This window comes from Vicia villosa, unplaced genomic scaffold (assembly GCF_029867415.1).
Source record: "Vicia villosa cultivar HV-30 ecotype Madison, WI unplaced genomic scaffold, Vvil1.0 ctg.000567F_1_1, whole genome shotgun sequence".
Classification (NCBI taxonomy): Eukaryota; Viridiplantae; Streptophyta; class Magnoliopsida; order Fabales; family Fabaceae; genus Vicia; species Vicia villosa.
The window spans coordinates 8,909-18,745 of record NW_026705260.1 but is presented as its reverse complement, the minus strand read 5'-3'; the positions used below and the strand labels follow the sequence as shown (position 1 = coordinate 18,745).

The window sequence follows — 9,837 nt, the reverse complement described above, 5'->3', positions numbered from 1 at the left end:
ATAAGGACTCGAGTAGTATATGTCTATAACAACTTAAACCTCGAGCACAGAGTAAAAATCTAAGACAACAATCAACACAGATTTGTAAAGTAGATTTTATATAATGCCATGGGCGACAAATATACATGAGTTTAAATTAAATACATATACAAACCCCAACTAGGAGAAATACATAGAGAGTATGAGAGAAAAACCACAAATCTTTCGGGTTGTCAGCGTCGGTTAATGAGCAATCCACCTCTGAATCACCAAATGCAAGACCCTAAGTTGTTTTCTAAGCTAATCTAACAAAGGAATGAGGTTGATGAAGTTGAGAGATCAAAAATCACCCCCCAAACAACATAACCCTAAAAAATTAAATGAAAATGAAATATATATACAAAATTTGTCTCGACGCGTTCGCCCGGCGAAACCTTTATTTCTGGCCACACAACTACGCCACATCCATAAGTTGGAAAAAATATTTGCATTCGCCCAGCGAAGGGAAGCTTCACCCGGCGAATCCTTATTCACTCGCCTGGCGATACTAAGGAGAACCAAGTCCGTAGCCAATGGAAATTTTCATCTTCACATTCGCTCGACGAAGGAGTGCTTCGCTCGACAATTCACACCAAAAGCAGTAGATTCGCCCGGTGAATGAGAGCTTTGCCCAGTGACCGACACCAGTTTGCAACTTCTTCTTTTCTTCATTCCATTGACTTTCTTTCTTTTCCTTATTTCTTTGTTGACCCAAAATGCATCCTTGAGACTTTATTCCTCAATGCTCCATACATGCTCAAATACCTACAAAATGAATGAAAAACTATTAGTCGGTACATAAATGAATCAAAACACAAATATATAAACAAACTAAACGTATTTATACACCAAGTTGGGATTATTCAACGGAAATACAACAAAAATATGATAAGTGCCACAAAACTATATATACAAAAACACTACAAATTGACACTTATCACCCTCTAACCTCTTTGTTTTTTCTTTTTTATTCAATAATTTACCTTTATTAAAAAAAATTGAATAGTTTTTCATAAAATTCATTTTTGAAATATATTTTTTTGAATTTTATTTGATTTGGACTTATTTTAAATTTTAATGATGTATATTTAATTTTTTTTGTAAAAGCCAAAATGATATATATATACACACACACACACACACACACACATTAATGAATAAAACAAGTCAATGCAGTACAAGATGTATCAAAAATAACAAGAAGGAATCCAAAATTCTGGGAAGAAAATGAAAACAGCGGACTACATAACTATTGATAAACAAGTTATAGGATTTATCCTTCAGAATTGGTAATCATAATCGAAAGTAACATATGTTGACTTTAACCATTAAAGCTTTACCATTTCAGATAATGTCAACAACTGATCTGTTTTACTATGAAAAATACGCCTATTTTGCTCTTTCCAAATAACCTAAACCAAAACAAATCAAATAGTGTTAAAAGCCAACTAACCATTTTTCGAAAACCCACAAGACCTCCAAACTACAAAAAATAGTCAAAATCCTTTCCTTGGGATGCCATTGAGAACCCTAACTAATTAAAAATAATAGTCCACAACACACCACAAAAATCACATGTACGTTAAAAATAAATGATCTTTGTCTTAATCCATGCCACAATTTCTCACGCGTCTTTGATCGTCCGTGACAAAAATTTGTCGCCTAGCCAGATTGTCCTTTGTCAGAATATGATTCAGTAACAATCGCAAGAAAAAATAGACGCTTAAAGCAACATAGTATTCAAACATAAAATTGGGAGTTAGTCTGATTCTTGATGTCGTCAACTTCAGAGAAATTCTTATAAGCACTGCTAACTGTGTAGCAAGAAAAGGGATGTAAAGTCCTCACCCAAAAATCTTCTACTTCCACCTGCAAAACAACTGAGGTTAATCGCTCAATACACTCTCACACTAACTCCTCCTACCAAGCAAGAAACTTCACACACCACTTCAACGCCTCACCATTCTCCCCCACCCCAATTCGTTCATTTCTAATATTGTCGCCCTATTATTCTCTGGTAAATCAAACAACCTAATGAATCTCACCTTAAAAAGCATACCATCAAGCTAAGGATCTATCCAAAACAAAGTAGAAGACATATGTCCTATTATTTGATCAATGTTATCAAGCAACCACCCTCCATCAACGAAACTGACACCCTCCCTTATGTACGACTGGATGGTTGTTGGTTATAGCCCCTGGCATGCTCAAAGCATTTCGATGTTTAACAATTTCAAGAAATCTTTTCACAATGTTAGAGTTTATTTGTGTGCTTTTAGAGCAATTTTTTTGGTTTTGCTGTGTTCGCTACTTCTGTCATGTTCGTGATGCAGTAGTTGTTTGCTACTTTTGTTTATTTATCTTGCTGTCTTGGTGCTTTTAAAATGTAATGGAGTGTTTGCTTCTTTTGTATTCGTTTTAAACTAGAGAAGCATTCCACCTTTTGTAACTATTGTCGGTTAACATTCTGTAGCATCACTTGTGCTTAGAATGTGGTTTAATATATCTATTTCTTTGGTTGTTGCAAAAAAAACAGTATCCCAATTGATCCACTAAAAAATTGCATTAAAAATTGATTCAAGATAATATATGATACCTGAGAGCGCCTTGAAGAAGGAAATAAAGTAGACCGAAATTGATGACAGTACATAGAGAGAAAGCGGTTCTTTCACTCTGACAACCTTCTTTTAATCCAGTCAATCAGAGGATATAAAAACTTAAACTTCCTTGAATCTCCACCAATAGGCAATCCCAAATATTTAATCAACTCGATGGCCTCAACCCGCTGTATCTAGGAATGGTCCAATAACCTCTCTCTGATGGGCAGGTGGAGTAGACATGCGACGTCGTGTATTGTAATTGTCAACTCCCCAACAGGAAAGTGGAAAGACGACGTCTCCTTGTGTCACCTTTCGGCAAATTCCCCCTGCATGTCATGGCTAATTATACTATATCTAGTCATGCATAACCCGCCAAGTCCAGATCTAGCTACAATATCATTAAACCACTGAACCTGTGGTTTAAATAGATCAAATATTTTCCATGAATGGCTCACGAATTTTATGGCTGCCTGTTCCTATCACAACAAGAAAACAACAATGTTAGTTAAACCGTTTGAATTCATTTCAACTATTTGAAATTAAAATGGTTAAACTAGAAAGTGGAATAAAAAAGTCAACCTCGCCGTCCCAAATATGTCGAGTAGCATGGTCACGATAGTATATCAAGATGGACGTGTTTGAAGGCCCTCCCGGGCAGCTGCCATCCTCGGCGTCCTGAGTAATCGTCCAGGGCATCATCGACTTGCTCAGGGTGAACCTCAGGTACCTCCTCCTCATGTACCTCCTCTTCCACCTCCTCCTCCCGACTAACCTCACAAGAGGAAGACGCCTGAGAGAGTCGACTCCTTGGTGCAGATGAGGATCTTGCAGGCGCCTCATCCATTTGGACTGTGACTCGGACTCGTCCCCGTCCTCGAGTCACTCTTTATTGCGCGGCTCTCTTGCACCGAGCTGAGGTTGTTTGTGTTTGCCTCTCATGTCTAAGCTGATATGTCGGTGCATTGTCATTCATTTTCCTAAACAAATTAAAAAGATCACTCAATGAATTGAAAATTAAACATATATATGTCGTACAAGCATGGTGAGATTAAGAACAAGTCCTAAGAAGATCAAGTATACTAGCACAAAGGTGCAAGCAAAGTGAAAATAAGTGAACATACAGGTGAAAATTAAAAGAAACAAAAAGTTCAGAGCCAATTTCCGAAGTGCATATCCGAAACTGGTTAGAGGTGTTTTCGGAGATGCACTTTCGAAATTACCTGCGACAGCCATTTTTTACAGTTTCCATTTCTTGACCTAACTCATACAAAATCCATTTTTTATCATACAAACACTATCATTGAGCATCAATAACTTCAAACTACACCATTAGCCTAATTTCTAACAGTCCTAATAATATTTCAAGCTAGAGTTGAAAGTTGTAGAAACTTACAATTTTTGTAAGCTTTGAGTACCACTTGAATGAAACTTTGAGCCTTGAATGGAGGTTGAATGGAAGTGACGCCTTGTCAGGAACTTGGTAGCAACGGGTTTTAAGAAGAAAATTTGTGTTTTGAAAAGAATGTGAGAAGTGGTGGTGACTATTTTTTTTTTAGTAAAACCCCAAAATACTTCGGAGATGCATCTTCGAAATAACCTTTTTTTTTTAAAAATAGTGATTTCAGATATGCATATCCAAAGACATCTTCTTCTTTTTTATTTTAAAGTGATTTCGGAGATGCATCTCCGAAATAGCCTCTCTTTTTTTTTTACAGAGGATCTGTAAGTATGTACATGGGTGTATAAAGAAATTTCCATAAATAATTGTGACTTTTAATTATATGGCTTGTCAATTTGGTGACTGAAAGAATGCTCAAAGATTGGCTAATCATGCTACTTCTTTCAATAGTCATATTTAGAGCTGTCAAAATGGGTTAGTCCATATGGACCGGCCCACCAGGCCCGAAAAATTATAGAACTTGGGCTTTAAAATTAAACTCCATATTTTTCAGGGCCTTTTTAGCCCAGCCCTGAAAAACCCGCTACCCATTAGGGCTAGCCCATATGGGCCGTGGGTAGCTCATTAAGCCCGCATAATTATAAATTTTTAAAAAATATATTAATATTTATATTATCATACTCCAAAATAGCATATTGATTCTTCTTACTTCACTAAATTTTATCTCAATTTTATTCAATCTTTCTCTTTAAACATTATACATTAATATAATCAACATTTTTTCATCGTATTATATTAGTTTTTCTCTTATAATAAATATTCAAGTATTATTTTATACAATTTAGACATATATTGTATTTAGAAACACATTATAGTATTTATAAGAGATAGTATAGTACTTAAAAATATATTATGTTTAAAATAACATAATTTTTAATTTTATTTTTAATAAATATTATGGAATTTTAATTTTAATTTTTTTAAATAAAAAGGCTCATTTAGTGCTGGGTAGCCCGAAGCCCATTTAGGACTGGGCTCGGGTAGTAAATCTCGAGCCCATATTATACAGGCCTTTTTGGCCCAGCCCTAAAAAGCCCAAGACCCGTCAGGGGCGGCCCGTTTAGGGCCGGGTATCCCATATTGATAGCTCTTCATATTAATTGTGTGCATATAAGTTACTATTTACCTTGAAATTTGGTAAACAAGCACTAGTCCTCCAAAATAAAAGTTTTTGATTACTCACATGATCGACTGGATTGATCCTAGGACATGTGTTTTTATTTTAAACTTTGTTCTTTGAAGTTAAGAATACTTCGACGGCACTCATAATTCTATGTATTATTTGTTTTAATCTAAGTTAATATTTACGTAACTCTACAAAACTTGTAAAGAAGAGCACTAAAAACAGTTAAAAGTAATTTGCAAGAAGTAAGTAAATTCTGGAAATGATAAATTGTAAACTGAATAAAAGATTGTGTTTACACGTACATTTTTCAGGATACTCTTTTCTCAATAACGCAGATCCTTTGAGTTTATATGAGATTTTGTACAAATGAATGAACACTCGGAATTCTAACACTAAGGCTCCTATATATACTAAATCGAAATAACCGTTTTCAACGACCTTTCGCTCAAAACATGACACGTTTCGCTCGACATGTCTTCCTTTCACCCTGAAGTTCCATGTGTCTTCTATTGAAATAGGATAAGGACGAAAATCAGCTATTCCTTATTCAAATGAAAAACTTTCGTCGAATGCCACATCTTATTCATCGAACTTATATAAAACTTAGAAAATATTTCTAAGTCTCATCCAACATTTCCCTCGCGCATAAGAGTGACTTCGACCGGTCTTTAGCAAAATATATTTTCTCTAAAGCTCGCAATATCACCAAAGATATTTTTCTCCTCTTTCTAAGATAACATGATGTGGAAAACTTCATCTAACAGTTACGCTCTCATGAACCCAAACCAAAGTATTAAGGGTATGTTTGTTAATCAAACTAAGCAAATGATTCCCGAATATTGTGTCTGTATAAACTCATCTCTTATCGCTACAAATTTTGTGGCAAGTCCCTTAACAAATGATTTTTACCATATTCTAATTTATACCAATACCACTTTTCATTAACTGTCGTATTCATTCTCCTTAATGTCTAGAAAGAAATCAAATTTCTTCTTATTCTATTCAACTTTTAATCCATTTAATCTTAATAATATTCATTAAAATTACATATTTTAGGTTTTTTAGTAATTCGTTATCTCTCTTTTTCAAATTTTATGTACCATGTTTCTCGTATATTTTTTATGTACATAACTTGTTTTAAATTATTTTCGTTTTCATTGTAATCAAATCAAAACTAAACTTTTTTATAAATTAAAATCAAGTAAAATAAAAATTAAATCAACAATAGATGATTTATTTATCTTTAAAAAAAAAAATAATGTTCTAGTCGATAAAAAGTGCAATGTAGTGAATTTGATAGGTCGATAATGACTTTATTGAAAAAAATCAAGTACAAAGAAATAAAAAAAAAAGTATTTGACTAAAGTCGACAAATGACTAGAATCAATTTTGTGTCCTTAAAATCAATTCTGAATTGTTTGGCATTTTCAAACGCGGTCACCGTGCTTTTCCTGGTTCAGAATTGATTTTTTATGAAGTTACAATTTTTAACTTCTTGAAATCAATTATCACTTTCCATCAATTTTTCTTTTTTGCCTTTAAAATGAACAATATCAATAACTCTCATCATTTTTTTTGCCTTTTTTCGTCATTTACATATCCAAAAGCAATTTTGATAAAAATATCCAAATAACAATTTTCATACAAATCACTTTTATTGTGAATATATCTAATCATAAATCACTTTATATTAAACTCAATTTTAACTAAAATCAATTCTTTCAAAATTAATTTTTTTCATCGCTGAACCAAACATACAGAAGTTTAGAAGAATTGATTTATGTTTGGATACAATGATATAGAAGTGATTGTTATCAATTAATGTTGTTAGAGTAGTTTTATAAAAATTGATTTTGAATTGTATAATTATCAAAATGGTAATAAATTCTAAAACAAATCAAAAGAAAAGAATTAATTGATGAAAATTAAAGACAGTAAAGAAGGAAATTTTAAAAGAGTTGTAACAAATAATATATAATAAATGTAGAATTGATTCTACTAAACTCAAAAGCTAGGAATTGTAGCTTCTATTTGAATTGCTTTTGGAGGAGGAGAATTGATTTTTAGAAAAGTATCCAAACTAGGGGTGATCAAAACCAAACCAACCCAATAGAAAACCGCAAACCAAACCAAACCAAACCGAAACCGCAAAAAACTGCATTTGGTTCGGATTAGTTTGGATCATCTTTTAACAAAACCGCACGGTTTGGTTCGGTTTGCGGTTTGTATTTTGTAAACCGAACCAAACCAAATCAAACCGCATTATGTTACAACCTAAATTTTACTTAACTCACATCCAACCAAAAATTAAACCTATTATACCTTAGCCTTATGATTACCAACAATTTTCTCATCCTTACACATATAATTTTAGTCCCGATCTTCTCAAATCTCTAATAACATTATCGCACCTTCTTTGCCACATACATCTTCCTCCTTCTTCTATAATCTCTACTCTCTTATATTCTTTCTTTTTCACCTTCTATTTTTATGTAAATGTTCCGTATTTCAGTTTCGTTTTTATCGCACATTTTCTTCTCTAATCTCTCAACACTTTTTTTTTCCTTTTCACCTTCACTAATCTCTTGTCTCTTATATTATTTTGTTTCATTATAATATTTTTTATATTGTTTTATGTTATTATTTTATATTTAATATTCCACTTTTTTCTAATTTAATTTTTACATATTAAATGGAAAATTATTGTCAAAATATGACGAGTTTTGTTGTTATTTGATAGTGTATGAATGTCTAAATACAAAATTATGTTGTCATATATATGTGTATTATGGCTCAGTAAAATATTTGTAAAAAACCGAACCAACCGAGCCGAACCAAACCGCACGATTTTTTCTCTTGCGGTTCGGATGATTTTTTTTTCAAAACCGCCCAAACCGCACCGGGAACACCCCTAATCCAAACAAGAAAAAAAATTCAATTTTCAAGATGAAGTTCACTAAAAGTGCTTTTGGGACTTGTAAAAGCCAATCCACACATGCACTTCATTTCTCTTCATGAATTGACTCAACTAATTCTACAAAATAAGATCTCTCTTTTTATTGTAAGGATAGATTGACAATTGTAGTGCAATTTGTTATCTTGACACTTTATCCACCTTGTTTTACAAGAATTAGTTATTTGATTATTGATGTTGTCAACTTCAGATAAATTTTTATAAGCATTACTAACCGTGTATCAAGAAGAGGAATGTAAAATCCACACCCAACGATCTTCTACTTCAACCTGCAAAACAACTGAGGTTAACCGCTCAATATACTCACCCACTAACTCCTCCTACCAAGCAAGAAACTTCATGCGCCACTTCCACGCCTCGCCATTCTCCCTCACCCCAATTCGTTCATTTATATTATTGTCGCCATATTATTCTCCGCTAAATCAAACAACCTACTGAATCTCACCTTCAAAAGGATACCGTCAAGCCAAGGATCTATCCAAAACAAAGTAGAAGACACATGTCTTATTCTCTGATCAATGTTTTCAAGCAACCACCCTCCATCAACCAAACTGACACCCTCCCTTATGTTTTTCAAATTCCTCCACCAAACAGATCCAACACTACCCCCAAATTATAATCGCCCCCTTCCTCATCATACCAAGCACACATAACCCTATACCACAAATTTCTTGTCTCATTTTGAACCCTCCAACACCATTTATTACCAGTAAGGCTAAGTTAAACTCCTTTAACCTCCTAACTCTTAGATCTCCATTTTCTTTATTCAAATAAATAGTATCCCAATTGATCCACCAAAAAATTGCATTAAAAATTGAATGAAGAGAATATATGATACCTGAGAGCGCCTTGAAGAAAGAAAGAAAGTAGACCGGAATGGAAGACATTATATAGAGAGAAAACAACTCTTTCACTCTAACAACCTTCTTTTAATCCGGTCAATCAGAGGATATCAAAAATTAAACTTCCTAGAATCTCCACCAATAGGTAGTCCCAAATATTTTTATAAAAAAAAAAAAAGTAACCGTACTTACAGTTCATAACCCTCATTATCTCAAACAACTAAGATTCAAAGACGTTGACCCCAAACAACATATTTTTATTAAAATTAACTTTTAACTCCAAAATAGCTTTAAAAAGAATCAGCACTGCCTTCAAAACTTAACCTTTTAATCTATAAAAAAATAATTTTAAAATAGTTTTAGTATTTTAAATATTTTTTATATAAAATCATTTTTAAATCATAAAAGAAAAATCAATTTTTTGAAATAAAAAATAAAACCTTATTAGTACAATTGATCATCCTATAATTCAAAATACACTGGAGATCAATTTATGTGGATATGATTTATTTTATTTTAGACAGTGTTATTTCCATTATTTATATTCATTCTCTATCTATATAATTGATTTGCCATTAAAAAAAGGCTAACTGATGTTTACTTCATATAATATAATATGATTATTTTATTGTAGTTTGTTATGTTAGTGAAGTTTCTGATTGATAAGCTAATACTGAAGTTATACGATGCCACATTCAGTATTATGTCACAACGTTCTAGCCATTTTTCAGGATAAAAACAAAATATGCGTTTGCCGGGAGTCGAACCCGGGTCTATTGCTTGGAAGGCAATTATCCTAACCGTTGGACTACAAACGC

The 9,837-nt window shown here is 32.9% G+C and overlaps 1 non-coding gene across 1 annotated transcript; it reads right to left on the bottom strand.

Annotated features, from left to right (window-relative positions):
• Positions 1-9,765: 9,765 nt before the first annotated feature.
• On the bottom strand, positions 9,766-9,837 carry TRNAG-UCC (transfer RNA glycine (anticodon UCC)). Its single transcript has one exon. It is a non-coding gene; the product is annotated as a tRNA-Gly (tRNA).